Source organism: Amblyomma americanum, chromosome 8 (assembly GCF_052857255.1).
Source record: "Amblyomma americanum isolate KBUSLIRL-KWMA chromosome 8, ASM5285725v1, whole genome shotgun sequence".
NCBI classification, from domain to species: Eukaryota; Metazoa; Arthropoda; class Arachnida; order Ixodida; family Ixodidae; genus Amblyomma; species Amblyomma americanum.
The window spans coordinates 93,054,599-93,080,631 of record NC_135504.1 but is presented as its reverse complement, the minus strand read 5'-3'; the positions used below and the strand labels follow the sequence as shown (position 1 = coordinate 93,080,631).

General features: G+C 47.5%; 1 long non-coding RNA gene across 2 annotated transcripts in view; it reads right to left on the bottom strand.

The window, feature by feature from the left end:
* Window positions 1–26,033, bottom strand: part of LOC144101998 (uncharacterized) — a 122,607-nt gene that overhangs the window by 3,900 nt on the left and 92,674 nt on the right. The window contains exon 3 of one of the 2 annotated variants that reach the window (XR_013308140.1): window positions 9,102–9,296. The exons of the other annotated variant lie outside the window; for it this stretch is intronic. This is a non-coding gene — a long non-coding RNA (uncharacterized LOC144101998). Of the gene's footprint in view, window positions 1–9,101; window positions 9,297–26,033 lie in introns of those variants that run through there. 2 annotated transcript variants of the gene reach the window in all.

Genomic DNA, 26,033 nt, shown 5'->3' with positions numbered 1-26,033 from the left:
CACATAATGTTAACTGGCATGTTTTAGTTGTGGCTCTAATTTGCTTTCGCAAGCTTGCATGCATATGTGTCAGTCGTGGAGGCCTGTACAGAGAAATCATCTTGACTAATTAATGAATGCTTAATAGTCTACAATTCAGATAAATAAGACCTTGGATCTGCAATTAAGTTTTCACTTCTCTTTGTAGTGACCTCTCCAACTCCTAAATACGCTATGTGTGCTGCTCTGCTTGCAGGAATGGCGAGAAACCAAGCTACCCAACAGCAAATTTCTCTGCCATTCCTTTTGCATAGTTATAGCATGGAATTAACAATTTCGTTATGTTGAAATTAATGAATTTTTATTAATGAAAGTAATAGGGAAGAAGAGAACATGTTGCCTAACAATGCGCCTGCTGATGAAGAGGACGAACCCCCTACGCTCTCCAGCAGCACCGAAGTAACACCAGCCAGGCGACGTAGCCAGCAGGATAAAACCACAATTGGGAGCCTCATAAAGGTGGTGCAAGAAGTGATGGCTGAGAAGAGGAAGCAGCACGAGGAGAAAATACGTCTCCTAGAGTGCCTAGTGCAAGCCGCTGAGGCGAAAAATAAATGAACATCAATTTCAATTGCACTTGCTCCTATGTGCATTCTTTTTCGGTGAGCACTGGTGCTGGGCTATTAGCTTCCTTCAGCTTTCACAGTGTCCTGCATTTGCGTCTCTCGCTGGGCTCTTCATTATTAGCAACATCACCAAGACCAGGCAGGTCTGCAATGAAGTCCCTCTCAGAATTGCACATGTTATGAAGTACACATGCTCCCATGACTATACGACAACACTGCATGATTTTCTTTGTATCGACAAGTTATAATCACCTGAAGCGTTGCTTCACAAGCCCGAAGGTGTTCTCAATGGCAACTCTCTGTTGGCCATGAAACTTGTTGAACCTTTTCTTCCATGCTGGAAAGTTTGAGCCATTGTCCTTGTATGGCGTTAAAAGCCAAGGAAGAAGGAAATACATGGAATCTCCGAGTATATAAGTCACCACATTTGGCCGCAGCTTCCTTAAAGAATGTGCTTTCCCGCAAAACCCAAGCATCTTGAACTGAACCGGGGAATCCAATAAATACATCCAGAAACATGTTTTGGTCGTTGCATAATCCTTTAAGAATTATTGAAGAAAATTTCTTCCTGTTGATGTATGATGCAGTTGATTCCTCAGGCTTCAGTATTTCGACATGACAGCCATCGATACATTTGGCAGGATTGCGGGGGCCCTTCTCCCTGCTTTTCGACAGGAAGGCAGTTTTACTGTGGGCTATGTCGGCAGCACTTGGCCAGCATATTACCTCTTCGCTGATTGAGTGCAGAAAATTTAGCACCCTTTGTGCGCACAGCACAACCGATGACTCGGATACGTCGAATCTATCAGCAACTGAATACAAACTTGTTTGAGCTCCAAGATAGCACTAAGTAATCGGGCAACTTTTCTCTGCTGTAATCTGAGGACGACCGGAAACACATTTAGGATAATACGGTGATAGTTGAAACCACTTGCACAAGTCCTCAAAGGTTTCACGTGAAAGTCTAAACAGTTTCTTAAATTCAAAGTCGAAGTACTTTATCACCAGTTCGAAGTAGCCGTTCACTCGATGACGCTCGACCCGCGCCACTTTGCACAAGGCAACATAAAGGGTGGTGTTAAGTTCGTCATCACTGTCCGAGTCAACGAGCTCCATTGCCGCTGCCACCAGATGCTCCATTTTCCACACCGCACAGGTTTAACACCACAAACCAAAAAAAAATGCTCTGCACATGTCACAAGCGTGGAGGAATGGCCACAGCCGCCGCAGCAGACGAAGGCTTGCACACTCGATTTGGCCGCTGCACTGAGAGCGCTAGTGTCTAGCTACACTTACACTTCAAGAACTAGAGCTGAACTTGCACGGAACTTTTGTGAACCAGTGTAGGAAGTGTAGCCAAATCGAGGAGACCTTAGGAAAGGATTCTGCGGCTAGCCTTACAAATTTCCAACACTGGAGAATGAGCTCACGAAATACGTCATGGATATCAGGAAAGACGACTACGAGTTGTCAAGCGAGATGCTCCGCATCAAGGCCCTTGCAATTGCATGCCACATGAACATTTCACATACTGATTTCAAGGCAAGCGAGGGATGGATTCAGAGATTTATGAAGCGACAACAACTCAGCATCCGCCGCCAGAAAACACTTTGCCAGACTTCTATGCAAGTACAATGACAAAGTGATCAAGTTTCACCGCTTCATTAACGCGCTACGAGTGGAGCACGAGTAACACCTACACCAGATAGGAAACGCGCACCAAACGGCTGTTTGGATCAATGCTCCTGAGAACACGACAGTCAGCCAAACCACCGCAAAGAGCGCCCTTGTGCGCATGACCGGTGCCGAGCGTCAGCATTGCACTGTAATGCTATCTGTCACAGCGAACAGAAGGAAGCTCCCCTGTACATAGTGTTTAAGTGTAAGACGCTTCCCAAGGAGAGCTTCCCGAATAGAATCATCATCAGAATGCAAAGGCTGGATGTCAGATGAACTAGTGGTAGACTGGGTGAAAACACTGTGGGCTAACCAGCCAGGAAGCCTGCTCCTATTGGACAGCTTTCGTGGCCACCTCAAGAGAACGTGAAGACTTTTCTTGCAGAAGCTCGTACGCATCTGGCGGTCGTCCCCGGCGGTTTAACAAGCATACTGTGACCACTCGATGCGTCTATAAATAGGCCGTTTAAGGCAGAATTCAGAGGCAGTACTCTGAATGAACAGCAGCGGGCTACCATGAGAAAGCGCCGACCAGATGACTAAGGAGGGCATCACTTCAGCTGGTCTGCTCTTGGATTTTAAACGCGTGGTGTGCGGTGTCCACGGACATTATTGTACCGGGATTTCCAATGCCATGGATGGAACTGAGGACAATTGGATACATGAATGCGCGGATGACCCGAGCAGCGGCACCGAGCCGAGCCCGAGCAGCAATACCGATGAACACATCTAGCGAGGATATCCGCAGCTAGACGCCAGATATCCCATTTTTAGGTAAAAATGGCGCAATTAAACAGGTTTTTACATACGTGGATAAACTGAACAAAAATTTCACGCTTCCGTGGAAGGGCCACACCCCTACAAAAATCGCGGAAAAAAAGTGCGGCCCTTACATGAGTGTATACAATATCCAATCCAATCAAATTCGATGAGGCAGCATGGTTAGAGTTAGCCCTTGTGGTTGCAATTTCATGGTGCTGGTAGTACTACCTCAGCTGTAGCTAGCGATGCCCAAGCTACCCTACAGACAGGACAGTGTGCCGACTTCCTAACACATATGTGATGGCGCATGCCCTTCTCCGATGGACAAATACGACACATGCCCGTGTTTGAGGCCTAATAAGCTTCCGGGACATCGTGTACACAAACATTGTGCCCCTAATCCTGCAGAACCCAAAGGATTCAAGCGACCTTAAAGCAGACGTATGCTTGAGATGGGATAGGGAAAAACATCCTGCCAAGATCATCGCTGTTGGTGTGATGCGATATCTTATGAAACTGAGGGATAACTAAGAAGATAAAAGTAAAAGAGCTCGCAGCAGATGTTTACCATGCTGTTCGTGTGCTGCTAGAGTGCCCCCAAGAAGAATGAGGTGGCTGAGCTTCTCGAGTCATTTCTGGCGCAAAGACCCCAGGTTGCAGGAGTTTATTCATTACCTAAGAGGAAACCATGCTCACCACCTGAAGATGTGGGCCTACAGTTTTCCAACTGGGCTCAGCATCAACATAAACATGCATCTTCAAAGGATGCACTGGAGTTTAAAGCATAGTTTCTTGGAAGGCAAGAATCATTGTGTTGACAGGCTCATCTTTGCACTGAAGAACATGATATGTGCTTCTTTGGTGAAGAGGGTAGAGGCCACATTGTGAAAAAAAAAACAGCAATATGAGCCAGATCGAGAATCACCACAGATTTGCCAAGGCAATTACTGCGTCTGCCAAAAGGAAGATGGAACACGGACTGTGCAATCCAAGTCCACAAAAGGCCTTGCATACAGGGTCTCAAAAGCGACAGGTGGTGCCTACTGCCCTCTGAAGTGCAGTGAGTACATGGTGTGTGTGCATAGCTATTCATGCACTTGCCAAGAGTACCGAATGTGCATGACTGTCTGCAAACACAGACACTGTGTGGTCATCGCCAGCAAACCTGAAAGAAGAAATCAGAAGATCCAGAAAACTACTCAAGCGGTGTCATCAAATTCAATGACAAGCGAGGCTTTCCACATCTTGGAAAGAGATCAAAATGCAGAAGCCTCCACAAGCATGACAAAAAAGGACTTTGTATTGGCCAGGATGCAGGTTTCATACAGGTTCGAAAAGGGTAAATTCAAGGATATTCAAAAAATTTCAAGGCCACATTGAGTGTTTTCAAGGACTCAAACCAATGCTACAAGCAGCAGTTCTCAACGTAAAATCATAGTCAATATATATGAGGTACCAAAATACTGAAAAATTTCTGAAAAACAAAATGTCTCAAAGAACAGTTTGTGTCGCATCAAGCCAACGACACGGCCCTTTCGGCGGTGCAAGCACTCACCTTGCACGCCCCCGAGAGTGACCGTTCCGTGTGGTGGTTTGAAACCAAGGACCAACTTTCCAGTTATGGCAAGGTTACCAAGTGTTACCGCCTAGCCTGAAGGACAATGCCGCCTCCCAACCCGGCACTCAGTCGGGAGGATGCCGTCATCCTGAAGCAGACACAGACCGGGTCACTCCTCGCCCCAGCAGCGCTACACATGCTTCACCCAGAACTCTATCCGAGTGGTGCGTGCAGTGTTTGTGCAGTGGGTCCGGCAGACCAATAGCACATCAAGTGGAACTGTGACAGGTTCCCGACCGAAGCTACCTCCAGGGCATACCTGCCCAAACTTCAAAGAGCAGTGCGGTCTTCAGACAAGGGCACTCAACTATGGGCCGTCCGGCAGGCCCAGGGTGCGCTTGAACAGCACAAGTCTCACTACCCACCACAAACGGGCCAAAATGGGGTAGTGTAGAGTAGGGTATAACACCGTGTCGATGCCTGGACAACGTCACGTGTTAAATCGTCAGTTGCCGGCATTTTGATAAAGTTATTCCTATTTTATCCTATAGTCTGTCATAAGAAATTGCCTGCAGTGTACTGCATCAATTTCAAAAAGCCATCAATTCTGGAAAACTGCTGGTGGCAACTTTAGGGGAGATCCTGCCAGTCTTCCTGAACCTTCTGGTTGAGGCTACGAGTTCCTGCAAAGACTAAAAGATTGACACAATGAAAAAAAAAGCTCGTGGCAAACAGCTGACTTCAAGGCTTCAGCAGATATGTATGCTGAAAAGGCAGAAGTAACCAATGATCTTACATACGTAGTCAAATCCAATAGTCTCAGGAAGGCTGCACGAAGCAAGACTGATAAGCACCATACCTGATAAGCGGCAGCTGATACAGTAGTCCTCGGCTCTTTTGTAATAGAGACGTTAAGAACGCCCCCTGCCTTGTTCACAGTGTCGCATACGACACACTGCAAAACGTATGAAAGGTCTTTCAAAGGTTTTCTGCAGCAACCTGGCGGTTGATGCTAAACCCTTGCTCCACAGCGGCCTGACCATGGCTGAGCACGAGCAAAAGCTTGATTACTTTTCAGGGTTCCCCCATATGATGAATTAAACTTATCAGCTCATACAAGAACTCACCCAACCTGTTTACATTCATCTCAGAAATTCGCAGATTATGCATCTTGCACTTATGCACTTATCTGGTTTAGTGCACATTTGTTGTGTGTCCAGAGAAGATGAACTTCTAGCAATTGGGAACTTCAGTGGGCTTCTCTCAAGCACCTTTGTCACATCGATCGAGAAGTGTCTGCATTCCCTGCGGAACCAGAACACGTCCATCTGGCTTGCTTTACTGTTCCTGACAGTCTGTTCTGCAGCATGGCCTACATCCACCTTTTCAAGTGGGGTGTGGCTCTCTGTGCTTCCGATGTACACTATTCAGCGGGCCAGCTAATCCTCTTGCAGAAGACAAGACCGAGCATTTCAGAAACTTTGTCAGTAGTTTCCGACTATAGTTTCCAAGTCTCTTGCAAGAAAGACCATGGGCTGATCAGTTTGGAACTCCATGAGGGCCACGGCTTGAGGGTCATGGCCACACCCAGTGATAACTGAAGCTTTGCTAGCATTAAGACATCACCGTCAAACTTGCAGAAGTCATGAAAGGAGCTGAACACTGAAAGTGAAGTAAGCTGCAGAGAAATGGTAACCATCACAATGCTACCAATGAGCCCCATGTTCTGGACAGCACTCAACTGCACTTTTATTGCAAACGTTACCAGAATTGTCAGCTAGACTATAGTCGGGTACAACTTTAGAAGACAGGAGAGGCCCCGCCCAAATGACCGAAGCGTAGCAGCCAATTGCCTCCGCGACTAAAGAAATAGTCCCGCTCAAAAAATTGTGACTGCTTCTAATACCCCTGTCACACGGGCACTTGTAAGGCCTTAGAAATTAAGGTCCTTTGCCCCAAAGGCACGCCAAAGGCGCGTGACGCGCATCTACACGGCAAAGCGTCGAGACCTTTTCGATAAAGTTCCGTAGCAATAAAGGCGGCCGTCAGTGGCCTTAAAGTTGCTTAAAGGAGCAACCCAGATGGCAGCGCCAGCTAGCGAGCTCAAGGAATAAAAAATTTCCGCAATTTTTAGTTTTGAAACCGTAAAAAATATCTAATTTATCTTATTCAATGGTTAATTTTGCGTTACAGTGCACTTAACCGTAGAGGAGGCTATGACTAAAGACATCCACACTGCTAAGAAAGGACTTGAACGCTTTTCAGCAGCCGCATCGACACACACGTGCTTGCGCATCTCGCTTTGCTGTTTTTTCTTCGTTTGCTCTTTGTTGAGTGCGTGTTTTGAGTTTGCTTGTGTGCACAAAGACACAAGCAACAAAGCACGCTTCTCGAACACAACGAGGAGCCGAACGGAAAAGTGCGCCTACGGTGGTCGGACCGACAACGATGAAAAAAAAAAGAAACTTTGTTTCAAAATATCCGTTTCTCACCGTCAGAACGCTCGTTTATTATCGTGATAGCTACTTTTCCCAACATAAATGAATGCACTCTTAGCTGAAGTGCTACCGTCTGCTTTAATTTCATAATGTTACTAGCGCCGCTTCACACACGGCGGTGACTTTTGGCATTCACGGAGGCCGCGTTCTAGCTCCTTTGGATTTGCCGTGTAGCAGCGTCGCTGCTCCTTTTCGGTTTTCCTCCTTTAGTGCAATAAGACAACTTTACGGCAAAGGCCGAGAAGAAGTCTCGTGTGACAGGGGTATTAAACGCGTATTTCTCTGTATAAATAAGATTTGTGTATCTTGATGAGTGGTTTAGTAAAACTATCATGATGCAAATGCTTCAGCACATGCCGGATTGCGAGAGAAAAATAACTCCGTGCCTTCTACAACGCTGTGCGTCGTCTGCTACGGAGCGAGATCGACGGCACTGGGCGTGTAATTACAAAACAGTCTGGCTCAATAGCATAGGATTCATATGTACTTTTTGTGTGTTTTCACAAGCTTATTTTTTTAATGTGTGAGGCTTATTTTTCAACTGGTACTTGTTTCTTTTTTTTGCGGTTGCGAACCTACAATCTCGTGAGTTAACGCATGTTCACGCACGGCATTCCGTACCTCTTTTCCGCCATGGAGCCCAGCGAGGTGACATCGGAACGCGAGCCTTTGTTGCCGAACGAGCCTTGTGTCGCATCGATGATCACACCACCAAGGAGCCTCAGCAAGAGCAAGAGCGGCCGCATCCTGAACAGCGATTCACGCAACATGATCTTCCACTGCTGCACGTTTTGGCGTAACAGGGAGCCTGAACGCAGCGTAGAGGAGACGAGCAAGTTTGTCGCTGACATGCTCGGTGTCAGCGAAAGGACTGTGTTCAGGGTGAGGAAGGAAGTTAAAGCTTCACATTTTTCGGGTGGCAAACTGACGACGCCGTCCCGAAAGCGCCCACGCAATGCGGAGAAGAGAAGACGCAGTGCGAAGTTTGACAGCTTCACGTTGTGCGCGCTGAGGTCATGTGTGCATGATTTCTTTCGCCGGAACGAGATACCGACGGTCGAGAAGATCACTACTGAGTTCTCGGAACGTATGGAACTCCCATCACTAAGGCGGTGGACTGTGCGTCGCCTGCTTGCCGAGATCGGCTTCAAGCACGAAAAGAGAAGCCACAACTCGCTGCTTATCGACCGGGATGACATCAGCGATTGGCGGAATCGCTACCTCCGTGACGTGGAGCGCTACCGAGCGGAAGGCCGAAAGATCTTCTACCTGGACGAGACATAGGTGACAGCGGGACACACTCGGTCGATCGTGTGGACAGACACTGTGGTGCAGAAGCGCGGATGCCTGTTCACTCGAGCAAATGGCCTAACGACGGGTCTAAAACAACCTTCTGGGAAAGGTCAGCGCCTGATCGTCACGCACATCGGCAGTGAGGATGGCTTCGTCGATGGCTGCTTGGATGTATTCCGAGGCCAAAAGACAGGCGACTACCACGAGGAAATGGACGGCAATCGCTTTGAGGGCTGGTTTAATGGCGTTCTGCAGAAGTTGCCAGCTGGTAGCGTCATTGTTTTAGACAATGCACCTTACCATAGCCGGCGAGAACAGAAATTGCCAACGACGGCCTGGAAGAAGGAGAAGATACAGGAGTGGCTCACAAAGAAGGGTCACCTACGCTGAAAGGATGATAAAGAAGCAGCTGCTTGAGCTGGTGGCATCTGTAAAGTCACGCTTTCTGAGCTACATCGTAGACAATGCAGCTGTAAGCACCGGTTGCATTGTACTCAGGCTCCCGCCATACCACTGCGAATTTAATCCCATTGAGCTTGTTTGGGCCAAGGTCAAAAATGGCATCGCTGCGGACAACAGAGACTTCTAGCTGTCCACGGTCGACGCCATCTTGAGGGAGAAAATAAAGCACGTAGCGGTGGAGACTGGGCGAAGAGCATTCAGCACGTGATGGACTTGGAGGCAAAGTTCAGACTTGACACGTCTGGGAGTGAGCACATTCAACCCATCATCATCCAGCTGGGTGAAGATGGCACTGAAGAAAGAGACTCCGACTGCGAGCTGTCTGGCAATGAGCCACTCGACGAAGCATAACGGCTTCTTTTAACGAAAGAACAGCCTTTATTAGGGCTACCAAAATTTTTCCCGTTGGTTCGCAACAGACAACCATCCATTCCGTGACCTCTGAAATAAATAAGCAGTTCCATTTATGGCATATTCCTTATAATAGAAGCTCAATTCTGATAAGCAATGTCCAGCACACATTGTGCTCGATTTAAGAAGTGGCATAGAAACATGTTTAAATGCTGGTATATCTGAATTGAAACACAACTGTTAACTCTGATTATCTTTGGCGGGCTCAAAATGCTAATTCAGGCAGCCATCGTCGAGTTTGACGGGCCCCATGTTGAAATAACAGTAGTCAGAGCACACTTTATGGCTCTGTTAGCAGTATGCAATGGAAATCGCAGTCATTTCATACCAGTGCTGCTGCGATACCAGTAGTCAACACGAAACTGACAGCCACTGTTAGCAGCTTGCACGCCAAAGCACATTCATGTGGTTGCATTGTTTATTTTGGTTATCTGGCTCACACAGGTAATGAGAATAAGAGAATAAATATAAAGCATCATTAGCTTATTGAGGCCCAAAATGCTCATTCAGGCAGCCATCGTCGAGTTTGACGGGCCCCATGATGAAATAACAGTAGTCAAAGCACGTTTTATGGCTCTGTTCGCAGTACGCACTGGAAATCGCAGTCATATCATAGTCAGTGCTGCTGCGATACCAGTAGTCAACACGAAACTGACAGCAACTGTTAGCAGCTTGCACGCCAAAGCACATTCATGTGGTTGCATTGTTTATTTTGGTTATCTGGCTCACACAAGTAATGAGAATAAGAGAATAAATATAAAGCATCATTAGCTTATTGAGGCCCAAAATGCTCATTCAGGCAGCCATCGTCGAGTTTGAGCTCGTTTTGGTCTAAAACAGCTTGTTTCGTTGTATTAAGCACGAATACATGCTTTTCGCGCAGTTATGAGAGAAAACGACGGGCCCTTGTTGAAATAACAGTAGTCAGAGCACGCTTTATGGCTCTGTTAGCAGTATGCACTGGAAATCGCAGTCATGTCATAGTCAATGCTGCTGCGATACCAGTAGTCAACACGAAACTGAAAGCCACTGTTAGCAGCTTGCACGCCAAAGCACATTCATGTGGTTGCATTGTTTATTTTGGTTATCTGGCTCACACAAGTAATGAGAATAAGAGAATAAATATAAAGCATCATTAGCTTATTGAGGCCCAAAATGCTCATTCAGGCAGCCATTGTCGAGTTGGACGGGCCCCATGTTGAAATAACAGTAGTCAGAGCACGCTTTATGGCTCTATTAGCAGTATGCACTGGAAATCACAGTCATGTCATAGCCAGTGCTGCTGCGATACCAGTAGTCAACACGAAACTGACAGCCACTGTTAGCAGCTTACACGCCAAAGCACATTCATGTGGTTGCATTGTTTATTGTGGTTATCTGGCTCACACAAGTAATGAGAATAAGAGAATATATATAAAGCATCATTAGCTTATTGAGGCCCAAAATGCTCATTCAGGCAGCCATCGTCGAGTTTGACGGGCCCCATGTTGAAATAACAGTAGTCAGAGCACGCTTTATGGCTCTGTTCGCAGTACGCACTGGAAATCGCAGTCATGTCATAGCCAGTGCAGCTGCGATACCAGTAGTCAACACGAAACTGAAAGCCACTGTTAGCAGCTTGCACGCCAAAGCACATTCATGTGGTTGCATTGTTTATTTTGGTTATCTGGCTCACACAAGTAATGAGAATAAGAGAATAAATATAAAACATCATTAGCTTATTGAGGCCCAAAATGCTCATTCAGGCAGCCATCGTCGGGTTTGTCGGGCCCCATGTTGAAATAACAGTAGTCAGAGCACGCTTTATGGCTGTTAGCAGTATGCACTGAAAAGCGCAGCCTTGTCATAGCCAATTTTTAATTTATTTATCTGACTCTGGCATTAACGCGAATGCAAGCATAATTATTAAGGTGAATAACTTTGCTAGCATTTTTTTGTCATATTTACGTACCGGAAAAATGCTCAGCAAGGTTGAACGTGTTTTAGTGAGTCACTTTGTTCATTACAAGCCGTAGGCAAAATGACGGCCAGATTCAGACAGTGATATTAGTGAGGTAATAAATGGTGAAATCTGAAAAAGCTCTCACAGCACTGCTTTGCTGGACTCCATTCACTAGAAAACTGCATTTGTAATGATGAAAGCGTCAAGACAGGAAATGATAATCCACTGCAGAATGTTATGTGTACCACCACATGTGACGGGCAGCGAAACCATCTATTTATTAAGACTGAATGCAACAACATCGCAAGATGCTGTTGCACAATATGGCACCCTTTCATGTGCACTCCTGGCGAGCTGCCGTATGCACTGATGCATTAACACATTAACAGGGGTAAGAGACGAAGTTATTGCGCAAGCCACGTGATGCTTTTAATATTTTGTATCGGTCAATGTTTCTGTCGTCACAGCTGATAGAAGTTTCTTTAGTGCAAGTTGGTTAATCACGTTGCGACAACAGCACAAGAAGCAAGGTCAGAATAGTAGGAGAAAACACAGCAAGATGGCAGACTGAGGAGGCAAGGTAGACAAGAATGTAAGGATGTAATGACATCGAAGAGGCCAGCCCTGCTATTCACAGGACTTGGTGCTTTGAATGAGACGAGTTAATGAAATTGTAAAGGAAGAGGTGGATGCAGCATGCTTACAAGAACAAACACAAAAATAAAAGGACACAAATAGGAATAATAAACACATACATGCACAGAAGCACTCACATATTCACACACATGCACACAAACGCGAGCGCGAAAACTAAGATCTAAAATGCAAAAAAGAGGAAAATAACAAATATAAACAAACACGCAAAAAAACATGCACACACATTTAATGCAGACGCGAGTAGAGGTATTAGGAGTCAGTTCACAAGCAGCTGTGCCTACTTTGTCGTACTTTTATTTGATGTACATAATGGCTCTGTTGCCTTCACTGTCTTGGAATTGTTTTAGTAGCAACATATCATAACAATCGAAAAGCAGCGCAAAGCTGTGTTGCGGGAAAGCAAGTCGAGCGCTGGCAGCACAATTGATGTGCGATTGTGTCACAGCAGGCATTGTACAGCTGGCGCGTGCAGTGAGTGAAGAATTCTAAGCCATACAGAGACGCGAATTCATGCCAAGCTCCCTTGTAAAGGCACCAGTGTATCGGTCATAATTTTATATTAGTACTAAGGCTGACATTAAGGAAACAAACACTGCTCCCACACGCCTGGCCGTTAATAATCCAATGACATTCGCTCAAGCAGCGCGTGTTAGTCACTGATTGTTAGCACTGGTGGAAAGTGATCAATCGACGGTGCTACACAACACTCGAACGACGCCATGCTAGACGCTCGGCTATCTTATCATACTGCTGCCAACGATCGATCGTTTGCGCGCTGAGCTGGCAGCAACAAATCTTTGCATTGGAGGGTGCTTCCGCAAACCTTTTCGGTTGAGGAACTCATAGGTTGGTTTCATCCGCGCACGCTTTTCTCATTTATCCTGAGAATGGTTTTGCTCCATCACTTCACCACGTCCGACGTGAAACGCAGGGGCACAGTACACTAACACACCCGCCGCTCACAGTAGGTACCAGACTTTGGCAAATTCTCCTCGTCGTAACTTCACTTAGGAGCAAAACGAAACACCATAGAACAAACACGCACGATGTTTGTTTGCAGTGGTGTGCCGCTGCGGGATCCTGTTTCCAGACGAAGCGCAGCGCAGTCACTGATGTTCGCTGTAACCTTTTTTCGTCGCCTCACGGCTCAGAACAAATGCACGCGGCACAAGTTGTGCATCGTAAGCTTGCAATAATATTTCCGACATGACAGACGCCCACAAACAATTCGAATTCACTCTGACGAAGGGAGACGCACACAGCTGATGCGACTCGGCCCAGTTCGAAGCGAGGGCGGCCATGTTAAGCATGTTCTCCGTCGGCGGGGTCACCGGCCGTCCGGCTCATGACGTCACCTGAAGTGCGCACCTATTGGCGGAAGCTCGTGTGCATCTGCCTTTGAGGGGCAAATGCCGCTGCCTTCTTCAGTTGTACCCGACTATAGAAGAGGCAACTGTTTTGGATATGTGATTTCTTGGCCCACAGGCTTACTTGGTCAGCTGATACTGAACTGTTGAAGCCGACTGATGCATTGTTTAGGTAGCAGCAGTCAGACTTGCTGAACACTAACTAAGCAGCTCTTCCGAATGCTAGGAGCTCCGAAGTGTGCAAGCATGGGCAACTCATTACTTTTGTGAGGTGTGTATGCCTCTTGAGACGAATGACTGCAAGCTTGATAGCGAGATCTGCAACTCAACCACTACAATCTATGATGTCAGGAATAACAGCTGCTTCTTTGTTATCATGAACCTAACCGAGCAGCTACGCCATGTCATCGTATAAGTAAATGACGGGCTATTCACCAGAGTTCAGAAGCTGAGGTGAAATTAACACTTTCAACCAACACTTGCAATGCAGCAATCTGTCAAGGACTCCGCCAAGGACTGCTCAAATGGGGCGACTCAGCGTTGACTGTAAATGTTGAATCTCGAATAAATATCAAACCGTGTGACCACAGCCATGCTCTCCCTGCTCGCTCTTTATCTCTGTTCTAAGGTTTGTTAATGATGTGCCAGCTACCAGCCCCACTTGTCCTAAGTTCCCATTATCATACTGGATGCCCAGTTAACTTGCTGCAAACACGACAGTAAAAACACATGGCAATCCACTCTACAAATCAACGAATGCATCCATCTCGCAAATCTGGCTTTGCACCAATGAACTTCCACATCCTATTCGCAACGACAACCATTTCCTAGCTGGCTTTTCTAGCTGTTTTGGGTGAAGACACCAAGACATGCTGTGCCGCTCGATATGGGAAAATTTGTGCCAGCCATCAAAAGTGCTAGGAAACTGTGTGACAGCACTGACCCTTGTCAGTACCATCGAAAGCATGCCTAGCATGTGTCAGCATTGTTGTATCTACAAGGGCATCTGTTGAGACTCATGTATGATGTCAAAACTTGCATTGCACTAATATTCGCTTAACTGTCTGTTTGCCAACATTCAATCAGATATTAAAGTCATAGTCAAGGAAACATCAAGTGCCACTTTAAAAATTGGTAGGGGTTTACCGTAGCTAAACCAAGTAGATGTGCGAAAGGAGGTGTTCATTCTTCAATTAGAGGGGGCACTTAAGCTCTCCCTTAAGGGCACAGGGTAAGCCCTATACTTCCCATGCATTTTAGGCCATGTTGAGGTACATCTTTCTCACTAACTAATGACAGTAGCCTAATAATACATATATCATTGTTTGCCAAATTTTGTGCTCTTTTTACTGAACTAGAATATTTGAAATGTGTTGAAAATTCGATTTTTAATAAAAATTTTTCCGGTAGTACACAAATCTGGCCTTTCTTTGCGCATTTCAAAATTCATAAAAAGCGTTTTTCAGCCGTAAATGTGGCTTTCTGAGAAAAGTGCGATCATGGAACATGTGTAGAAAGAATTGAACTTCTAAAATTCCAAAAGAAAAAAAAACGATTTTTTTCTAATTTTACCTTACCCTGTGCCCTTAATGGTATGACGTAACATCTTTAGTGCGTTAATGCCCATATACGCAGAATTGATCGTTCTTTAACATTCATAGATAGCGGCAAGTCCTTGACCCACTACCAGTGCAGTGGCGGAGCAGTTAAGAGGTGTGCCACTGCATCGCCCCAAGGAGGGCAACAGAGGGTGCAAACAGGGACATGAAGCTTGCTGCACAGCTGGAGACGCTGCCAGTAAATGGGTTAAAAGGGCCATCACATCTTGCAACTTTGGAATACCGGGACTCTGTGTGGTGCTGCAGTGTACTGCCGCTTCGGCCGTACATGTGGCGCCACCTCCTGTTCACGCCACCTGTTCAGCTCCCTAATTATTGAATATAATTCGGTTACATCATTTTTCATATTATTTGATATGCGCGACTCAGCCATCCAAAATTATCATAGCTCCATGCTTCGCTTCTTTCCAAATTCATTGGCATAAGATCAATTGAAATTGTCCTATCAAACCGGAACGAAAACTTCCATAGGGCCAGTCATGTTGTCAAAAACGTGAAGCTCAGAAAATGGCATTTGAAATGTGTGTGCCAGCCATTCGGAGGTCTTTGTAGAGGCCTCAGAAAATGGTGAAATGCGGATTTTACAAGGAGGCTCTCTCTGGCTTCCGAAGAGAGTGGTCGTGTTTTTCGGGAGCTAGTGCGGTGGGGCCGATAGGCCTATCGTTTGTTTGGGGGCTCCACCATGACGCCCACGTGCGAAGGTTCCAAGGGAGCTGCACCGAGGCCGATGCGCAGGATGCCGCGATCGTGGAGCGTCGGTGACAGTGCCCGTGACCGCGCCACTCTGAACACGCTACTGGTGGCATTGGAACGAGCCATCGTGGGACTGCAGCAGGCAGGCTTCGCGCCTGATCGGGCGGCCGCGTTCGTGCAGGCCCCGCATCTCCCTGGAAGCGGTGGAATGCAGGCACCACGTGCTCCTGCTGCACCGACACCTGCGGCCATGGCAGCGACGACGGACCATCCCGTGAACACCAGCGGGGCTCCAGACACCGGTTCCGAGAGCGCAGTCGAGGTGCCGGCCCCGGAATCCGAGGCCATGGACGAAAGCACTCTCCGCAAGCGCCATCGTTCGCCCTCCCCAGCGAGCAGCACGGAGGGCAGCCATGACCGCCGCAGCAGCCACGAAGCACGTGGGCGGGACAAGCGGCTTGCTGCCTGCCGCCTCTCCTCGCCATCCGCATTCCAGGCGGCCCCTGGCGCTACCTGCCGCCCTCCCTCGCCACCCGCACTCCAAGCGGCGCCCAGCGGCGACGACACCACCGATCACCGGCGACGTCACGGGCACCGTGGCTCTCCCCGTGCTGGAGGTCGGCGATGGACGCGGCACTGCTCGGACGTGCGTCCGTTTGCTCCGTAGAAATCCGCTGCGTATGAAAACTAGGATCACCATCTATAGAAAATATCGCTGGATTTGGCTCCGGATGTACAAGCCCTGCCTACGGATACCATTACTTTGAAGGTAGGCCGAATTTTTTAGGTTTTACGACCATTTTAAGTTCTACCACGTGTTGAGGCAGAAGGGCAGCCTTTGCTGCCTAGCCATGCACGCCGGGTCTTCGCCGGCCCCGGCAGCGGAAGTGGTCGCTACGAGCTTCAACATGGTTACCGTAGATGGACGAACAGCTACGGAAGAAGAATTACGGGAAGGAAATTGGTTCGAGAGGAAGAAAAAGCGGGATGTGCCAGTGCTGGCCAGCGTCGGCGGTGGAGAGGAGCCCACGAGGATGAAGGGATACCGGCCGCTACGCGGCAGAAGACTAGCGGAGAGGTCGGTTGAAAAACAACCAATCAGACTGCCAAGCGAAGCTTTGATGATAGTGCTGAGACCAAGCGGAGGAGTGGGAAGCATCCTCCATAAGATTGGAAGCCTGAACTTAGCCTGCGTGATCGCCCAGGCAGCTGGAGTCGACCTGATGGAAGCGGCGAAGGACACGGTTATCCCGAACTTAAAGCAGCAGTCCATCTAGATCGCTACCACGAATGAAGATAGGGCACGTAAATACTTGAGGATCAAGGGCCTGGCCACGAGCATGGACTCCGTCGTAGACGTCACGGCCTACGAGGTCGCCCCAGAAAACTGCGGGAAAGGTGTTATCCATGGGATAGACACCGCACGCACCAGTGAACAGCTGAAAGAAATCATCAGAATGGATGAACGCAACCCGCCCATCCTGGGGGTGAGAAGATTCGGCAAGGGACAGACCATCATGGTCCTTTTTGAGGACTGGCGAGTTCCCATGCGGATTTTTATGTTGGGAATGAGTATGAGGTGCTACTTGTACCGAAAGAAATATGAGGTCTGTTACGAGTGTGGCAAACTGGGACACAGGGCAGACGTATGCCCAAACCCAAATGAGAGGACGTGCCGTGGATGCGGCCAAGAAAACCCAGAGAAAGAGCACGATTGTCATCCTGAGTGCCAACTTTGCGGAAAACCACATCTGTTGGGAGACAACAGGTGCAAGAACAACTATAGGATCCCTTACCTAACGAAGAAAAGGATATGGGAGAAAACAGAAATACAACAACAACAGCACCAAAAAGAAGAGGAAGCAACTGGCAGCTTCGACAGGAGCCGCCCCAAGTCTAGAACAAAACCAGGCCACCGGGAGAGATCCAACTCGGAGTCCAGGTCGAGTTCGAGGCCAGGATCCAGGACCGCATCGAGATCCCGGTCCAAATCTGCAAGCAGGGACAACGCTGCGGCGGATGCAGAGGTGACCACCACAGGAAGTGGGCAGAGCCTGGCGGCAACATGGAAAGGTCCTGGGCTGCCGTCCAGGGACCCGACAAACCCCTTGGGCCAGCAGAATGGAGCAGAAGCCAAACGGGTGAGCTTTGCTAGCAGCGCCTCCGAACGTTTATAGATACTTTTTTTAGTTCCCAAACTCCTCCGCTGAAAGCGGGCGCTGCTTGTACCCGGGCGGTGAGAGGGCGCTACAGTCGAGGTTTGCGCGGTCGCCGGCGCGCGCGCGGCCCCTCTCCCGCCGTTACTACTTAGCCCGTGCACGTTTGTCGTTGCCTTTTTTTTTTGTTCATTTGTGTTCCTGTGCGCTCTGCGAACACGTGGTGCCCATCGTGCACTCAGAACAACAAACGCTGCTGGCCGTGAAGCAGCTTTCGAGCGCGACGATGCTAACTTGCTTCGTGCCCGGCTGTACTAGCGGGTACAAGAGCAACCCGGAGAAACGGCACTTTTTTGCCCCGCCATCCGATCCGGAGCTTCTCGGAAGGTGGGTTCGAGCTATTCCGCGTGCAGACAAAGTGCTCAGCAAGACTTGCAAGGTGTGTGACGTACATTTTGTGGCAGATGACATTGTGAAGACTTACAAGCATGTCATTGACGGTCAGATTGTCAAGATGGACCGTGGGTGTTGGGCACTGAAGCCTGATGCAGTTCCGTGCCAATTCCCGAATGTTCCGAGCTATTTATCGAGAAATCGCAAGAGACGGCGGTCGCCAACAAAAAGACCCAGCGTACCTATCAATGCGGCCCCTGCTAATGCCACATTTGCGGAGTCCCACCTAGAAATTCCTGAAGCATTGTCTGATCCCGTACAAGGCATTGATTTCGCACAGATTGTGGAAAAGAGCTCGTCGATACAGCTTCCGAGAAACTGGAGAATGGCAACCCTTGAGGAGGAGGCAGGAAAATACAAAGAGGTTGTCTTTTATGACGCCGGGATGAAGGAAGGCGTTTATACCATCCTGAAAAGTGTCATAATTCGTGAGGACCTGACCTACGTTGTCCAAGCAAATGGAAGGTTGTTGTACAAGTGGGATGCGGACATTCAGGTTTTTTCTTTGAAAGATATAGAGGCAATTTTGCAGATCGTGCACACAAAGCAATTTTGCCGTGGTTGCTCTGACTTCGATGTCGCCAGCTGCAGGAGCGTGGCCCAAAATGCTAGAAGTACGCTCTACCATAAAGACTGCACTGTTTTAACAAGTGCAGACAAAGAAGTGTGTGCTATGTGCACCAGCTTGGCAAAATGTTTGAAGCGGAGGGCAACATCGACACGACCGAAGAAAAAGGTGCCTGTGGCAGCAAGTGTGCTGAGAAAGCGGCTAATCCGTGCCACTGCAGCACGAGAACGAAAAAAGCAAGAAGTGAAGCGGCTCAGTGAGAAGCTGAAGAATGCGTTGACAAGAACTCTGGATGAAATCACCCAAGATTTGCCTGAGGTACAAAAAATGGCCCTCCGAGCAGCTGTAATGCAGCAGGCAGCAAAATCGCCCCGTGGTCATAGATACACAGCCGACTGGCTTATGGTCTGCTTACTTTTGCGGCTAACAAGCCCGAAGGGCTACAAGGCCCTTTCTAGTATGAAAGTTCTTCCCCTTCCAAGTACATGTCGCCTCGTGCAGCTGCTGAGGGGTCTGCCGTGTGAGTACGGTTTAAACAAATTTGCCCTCGAAAGCATTCAGCTTCAAATGACAGGAAAGCCAGAACATCAAACCTATGGCTGTATAATAATTGATGAGGTGAAGTTGCGGGAAACAACGGAATTTAACAGAACATCTTGCAAATTTGATGGATTTATCGACTATGGTGATGTTGCCAAAGCGAATTCTGGTTCAACTAGCAGACCATGCTTTAGTTGTAATGTTCAATCCCATGTTCGATTCGTGGGTTCAGCCCATTGCAAGCGATGCCACAAAGGGAGCAGCACCAGGCTGGGTGCTGGCAAAAATAGTAAACTCTGTTCTGCAGCTTCACCAGCATGGCGCCCAAGTCTTGGCTGTAACCAGTGATAGTGCTGGAAACAATAAGTCAATGTGGAAGCACCTTGGGGTCAGCGGAAAGCTTGGCGAGGCCCAATGCAGGATGGAACACCCATGCCTCCCTGACGGTGCATTTTTGCATTTCATATGCGACATGCCGCACATAATCAAGTGTGTCCGAAATCATTTGATGAAGCAAAAGTATGGAGAGGTAAGTTATTATAACCACGCCTTCTTATTATGTGGAGAATTGTTTCTTTTGAATGAGCATGTGTGCCTTGCTTTTATTCCCTTCAAACGTGGCAATTTTATTGCAGATCGGGGACCATCGAGAGAACTACCATCACTACGAGCGGCTTTATGAGGAGGAAAAAAAGGCTGAGATTAAAGTGGTGCCAAAACTGACAGAGTATCACGTCAAGCCGCAGAGGCTTCAGACCATGAATGTTCGCCTGGCAACACAAGTACGATATTTCAGATGCCTTTCCCTGCCAACATGTTATTACTCTTTCCAGATTAAATACTGCGTATGCACGCTCCTACCACAGACAGTTCATATTTCCAGTGTGGGCAACGTTTATTGATTGGCAAACAACATGTTAAGCTTCTATATTCTGAAGCTTGCTGACTTGTAGCTGTAGTAAAATCAGGAAACTGTTTTTCAGCTTTTCAGCCGCAGTGTGGCGACGGGGTTAAAGGTCTACCGGCAGCTAAAAGTACCTGGCTTTGCCGACAGCGCAGAGACTGAAAAAGTTACTTTGCTGCTAAATGATCTGTTTGACATCCTGAATGCCAAGATTCCTCAAGCTGGAATAAGAAAAGGCTCTCCTAAAATTAAGGTAATCAGTTTCTGTGTACTCAGTTTAAAAGAATCAATCAGAAATCTCTTAATGTGAGAAGAAAAAAAATAATTTTTATAGTATAATGCACCATTTCTGTTGTAGTTTAATATATTTTTTTTTTCATCTACACACATTTTTTTCAGTTTTTGGAGGAATTCCTCGACATGATGAACCGGACGGAAGCAAGAGGAAATATCAAACTCATTGCATCAAATCAAACCGTTGAGTCCCTGCGGGTGACATTGATGTCAGTGCTATCCATTATAGACTTCCTACACAACAAGGGCGTCAGCTATATTCTCACAGCGAAGTTAAACCAAGACCCGCTTGAGGTAATTAGACTGGCACGTTGAATAAGCCTAGAAATGCTCATATATAATGTTTTTTTTTATTCCAGAGATTCTTTGGCCTAGTGAGGTCATTTGGAGGTGACGAAGACCACCCTACAGTAACCAAGTTTAGCCAATTATTTAGGCTGCTTTCTCTTTACACACCTGTTGAAGTAGCTGTGAAAGGGAACTGTGAGATGGGAACTGATCGTGTATTACTTAGTGCCTTCAAGAGCCTCGGAGAAAAGCGTCGCGACGCCCTTATCCAGAAAAAGGCTATGAAAGAACAGGTCTGGCAGGAGCTGATGACGATACCTTTCAGGGACCTCTCCAATGCTTCCAACTACAAAAGATGCAGTGTTCCATCACCAGAAGAAACAGCCTAGTACTATTTGGCAGGCTATGTGGCTTTCAAAATGAAAAAGAAAACGCAATGTGAACTCTGCAAAGCGGACGCACTTGGCACGCAGGATTCTCTGCCGCGTGAGGCTATGCTCATTATTGAGCGTGAATATGTCAGTGGCAGTCTCGCGTACCCTTCCGAAAAGCTGTTTGCCTGTGTAAGCACGGTAGAGGGCACTATAAAACAGGCTAGAAAGGGCGAGTTGTTTGGCGACCTGTTTTGGAACGTGCTGGATTCTCTTGTAAAAAAAGGCACGAATGGTGTTGGTTGTCCACAGCATGCTGAGGTGTTCACAGCTCAATTAATTTACTTTTATTTAGTGACGCGCATGCACTTCTTTGCGCGAGCAAAGTGCTTGGAAAATAGTAGCGCCGTTAGAGCTCAAAGAGAGCGAAAGAAGGCGAAGCTTGTCTGACAAATTAATGGACAGCAAATTTGTCAGCAACGATGTTTAGTGGATTTGTGAATAAAATTTTTTATTTAAATGCCAATGGCCTTGAGTTACTCTTGCATTTCGCCCACACCGGTATTGAACTCGCGGCTTTCGGGAAAGCAGCCGCGGGCCGTAGCCACTGAGACAGCTAGCAGCGGGTTTTAGTTGCACCAGTATTGCTGGAATAAAACTTACAAGTAATTTTGCTTGAAATGCATGACACAACAGCCAGTCGCGAAAATGTGGTTCGGCGGATAATCCGAATCTATTGAAGTAGCAAGGTTAGGTTCATCTCACGGGATGCAGAATCGAAGCATGCATTTCGTCATTGCCTGTACAAAACGGCCGCTTGCGACACTGCTCAGAATACCGCTCTTAAGTTCGCACACGCGCTAAGCACACATATGTTACGAAATACCTCCGGGCAAGAGCCGGAAACAAAAAACAGCCGTCGCGCAGCGATGATTCGAATGCGAGTGCTCGTGCTAGCACGCTGCACGCTAGCAGACGACTCTCGCTCTCCCTGCTCAACCCGCGATTACAGCGCCGCGGTGGCGGGAACGGCGACAGGCCGCCCGCTCCCTACGGGCGCTGCGAGGAGTTATGGAACTAAAAAAGTATCTATAAATGTTGGCGCCTCCCAGGCTATAAATCAAGAACTAGAGGAGCTAAAGAAAGCAAATGCAACACAGAGGGAGCTCGTACCATCCTTAACTCAGGAAATTAAGGTGCTTAAAGCTCAGATCTCAAACGGCCAGGCTCTCCAGGATGCCGCGGCGACAGCTAAGAGACCAGCAGTGGAGGAAAACACTACGACAGGCCTGGTACAGAGTCAGCTGATTGCATGGAACAAGACAAGGCCAGACCCCCACCGCCAAAAAGGAAAAGTGGAGACTTGGACCCATTAGAAAAACAAGTCAGAGATCAGGCAAACCAAAATAAGGAATACGAGGGATATTTTAAGATTTTTCAGGAACAGATAAAAAACATAACCGAAAAAATGCAAGCATTCTCGGCTGCGCTCAACAGTATCGGGACAAGCCTCAGGGCCAAAATTGTCCGAATAGAGGAATTTTTAAACGAACAAAATGGCAGGGAAACCCAATCACAGTAATCCCAAGGAAAGCCCGGAGCTTAAAGCTCTGTGGCAGAAGAACTGCAGAGGCTTTGCCAGAAAACGAGCGCTACTGCAACAGTACATAACGATGTGCGGTGTCGAACCCATAGCCGTGGCCCTGCAGGAAACATCGAAAACAGGGGCGACAATAGCCGGCTATAAGTTTTACGGGAACGGGAAGACGGTCTCCAGGGTGGCAACATTGGTTGAAAAGAATCTGGCCGTCATAAAACATGACATAGAGTCCGAAGGACAAGACTCCGTCTTGGTTGAAATAATCACCGGAAGGAGGGAATCTAACAGCATTTTTCTTCTTAATGTTTACAGCAACCCAAGGCAGAAATTCAACTTAGAAGCCACCTTTAAGGAGGCAATCAAAATCGCAGGCAGATGTCCCTTAGTTATTATAGGTGATTTCAACGCGGCCCATCCGGAGTGGGGCTACAAGCAGGCAAATTCCAAGGGTCGACAATTGCTAGAATGCATTCAAGACCTAGGAATCACACTGCATAACGATCCCTGCACGCCAACGAGAGAAGGATCAGGAGGAAAGGTGGATACTTCTCCGGACCTCACCCTCAGCAGAAACATTACTAAGGCAACCTGGGCCACCACAGGGCAGAACCTAGATAGCGACCACATCATCATATCCCTCACTTTAGGAAAGGGCATCGCGGTGAGAAAATATAAGAAGCCAACCATCACGAAGTGGGATAAATTTAGGGCCATAAGAGAAGCAGAACACATGGGCAGCATAACCGACATATGCGAGTGGACCACCCTGCTGAAAAAACACGTAGAGGACACTACAGTTGAGGTAGAGGACAAGGACGCCCCACAAAACGTGGACAGCAGGCTTCTCAGTCTTTTTCGGCAGAAAACGACCCCCGAGGAAAGGAAAAAGAAAAATAAGAACGACAGGCGGATAACGAGGGACCTAAGCAAACTCAACAGGGAAATAGGAAAGCATGCCTTTCAGGTATGCGAGCAAAATTGGCTAAGCGCTTGCGACCAGATGGAAAAGGGAATGAGTCTGACAAAGACGTGGAATATAATCAGACACTTATTGGACCCAGATAAAACCAAATCAGAGGCAAGAGGAGACAAACGAAAGTCAGGCACAGTTTCAACGGCACAGATGAACAACTATGCGAGCGTCTGGCAGAAGTATATATCAACCAGGAACGGGCTGGGCCTCTACCAGAATATGGTGGTGAGGACAACCCGGAGCTGGATGCATCAATCACGGAAGCGGAGGTGCGTGCTGCGTTATGCAATCTAAAAACTAAGTCGGCACCCGGCTCAGATGGCATTGGCAATAAAGTACTTAAAAACCTTGATGATGTATTCGTCACCAACCTCATGGCCTACATTGGGAAAGTATGGGAAACCGGAAAGATTCCCAAAGCCTGGAAACAGGCAGAAGTAGTATTTATACCAAAACCGGGGAAACCCGACGAACTCAATAGTTTGCGACCAATCTCACTTACATCCTGTGTAGGAAAGGTAATGGAGCATGTAGTGCTCAACAGACTTTCCAGGCATATGGAGGTCAATAACAAATGGCCACACGAGATGGTTGGCTTCAGACCAGGGTTAAGCACTCAGGATATAATGCTAAGACTAGAGCAGGATATAATCAGGAACCGTTCACATGAGTTGAAAGTTATATTAGGCCTAGACCTAACTAAGGCATTCGATAATGTTAGGCATGAAGCTATACTTAGAGGCATACAGGAAGCAAACCTGGGCCTAAGAACATACAACTACATAAAGGACTTTCTCGCAAACAGAGAAGCGATACTGAGGTCTCAGGATGCAAAGTCGGAACTAATTAAGATAGGGGGGTCCGGCACGCCACAAGGGGCAGTACTATCCCCATTTCTTTTCAATGTAGCAATGAGAGGACTCCCACCCCTGCTCAACAGAATTAGCAACCTCAAATTCAGCTTGTACGCCAATGATATAAATCTTTGGATCAGCGAACCTGGTACGTTCGAAGCCAGAGATAAGCTACAACAGGCTGCAGACATATCATTGTTAAATATGCCAAAGAGAGAGGGCTGGCCTGCTCTCCTCAAAAATCAGAGGTTCTAGTGTACGCCAAAGGAATATACGGACCTAAGCCAGACATCAACATCATAGTTGAGGGCCGCAAGGTTCCCAGAGTTGAGGAAATCAGAATCCTTGGTTTCTTCATCAATTCCAATGGCAAGAACGCTAGCACAATAAAGAAACTAGAACAGTATACAAATAAGATAGCAGGGTTAATTAGAAGAATAGCTACCAAAGGAAGGGGGTTGAAGGAGCGGAACCTGCTCAGGCTCACGCAGGCTTTCATCACAAGCAGGATCTGCTACGCCACCCCCTTCATGGAACTTAACAAAGGGGAGGTAGACAGACTGAATATAATCATTAGGAAAAGTGTAAAAAGAGCCCTAAGTTTACCTGTAAATACATCCACTGAACAACTAGAAAAAATGGGGGTTCATAACACATGGGCGGAGCTTAAGGAAGCAGTTAGAATTTCACAGCTTGAACGACTTAGCAAAACCCGGACAGGCAGGAAAATTATGGAATGGGTGGGGATACAGCCTGACAGCAAAATAGAAGGCAAGGTAGATATACCTCTCGACATCAGGTCCAAAATAAAAGTTCCTCCTATACCGAAAAACATGCACCCTCGGTTATACAAAGATAGACGAAAACATAGGGCCAAGGCTATGGCAAAAAAGTTCAGAGAGCTGCCTGCTGAGGAGGTAGCATACGTAGACGCTGCTGGGAGTCTGGAGGGGGCTGCGGTTTCGGCCGTTGTAGACGGTCAGGGAAAACCCCTGATCACAGCCTCAGTCAGAACCCAGAACACGGAAACTGCTGAAGAAGTGGCGGTGGCGCTCACCCTGGCAGGATCTAATGCAGGGTACATTCTTTGCGACAGTAAATCCACTGTCAGAAATTTTAGTAAGGGCTTGGTCTCTTGGGAAGCCAAATGCATTCTGGAAAGCATGCCAAACATAGGTCTGCTGCACTATTCTGGATACCAGCACATGAAGAAATACCTGGTAACGAGGCCGCTCACCTGCTAGCCCGAGTAACCTACATCCGGGCAGCAGCGGAGCAACCGGTCTGCACAAATCTTAAGGATGCCCCAATCACGTACAAGGAAATTACGGATGGTTACAAATTAGGAAGAAGAATATACCCTCCTCCAGACGTATCCCTTACTCACAAAGAGGCGTATATCTGGAGGAGGATCCAAGCAGGGGTATACATATCGCCAGTCAAAATTGCTAAGAACCCAGGTGACGAAAAATGTATAGACTGTGGGGA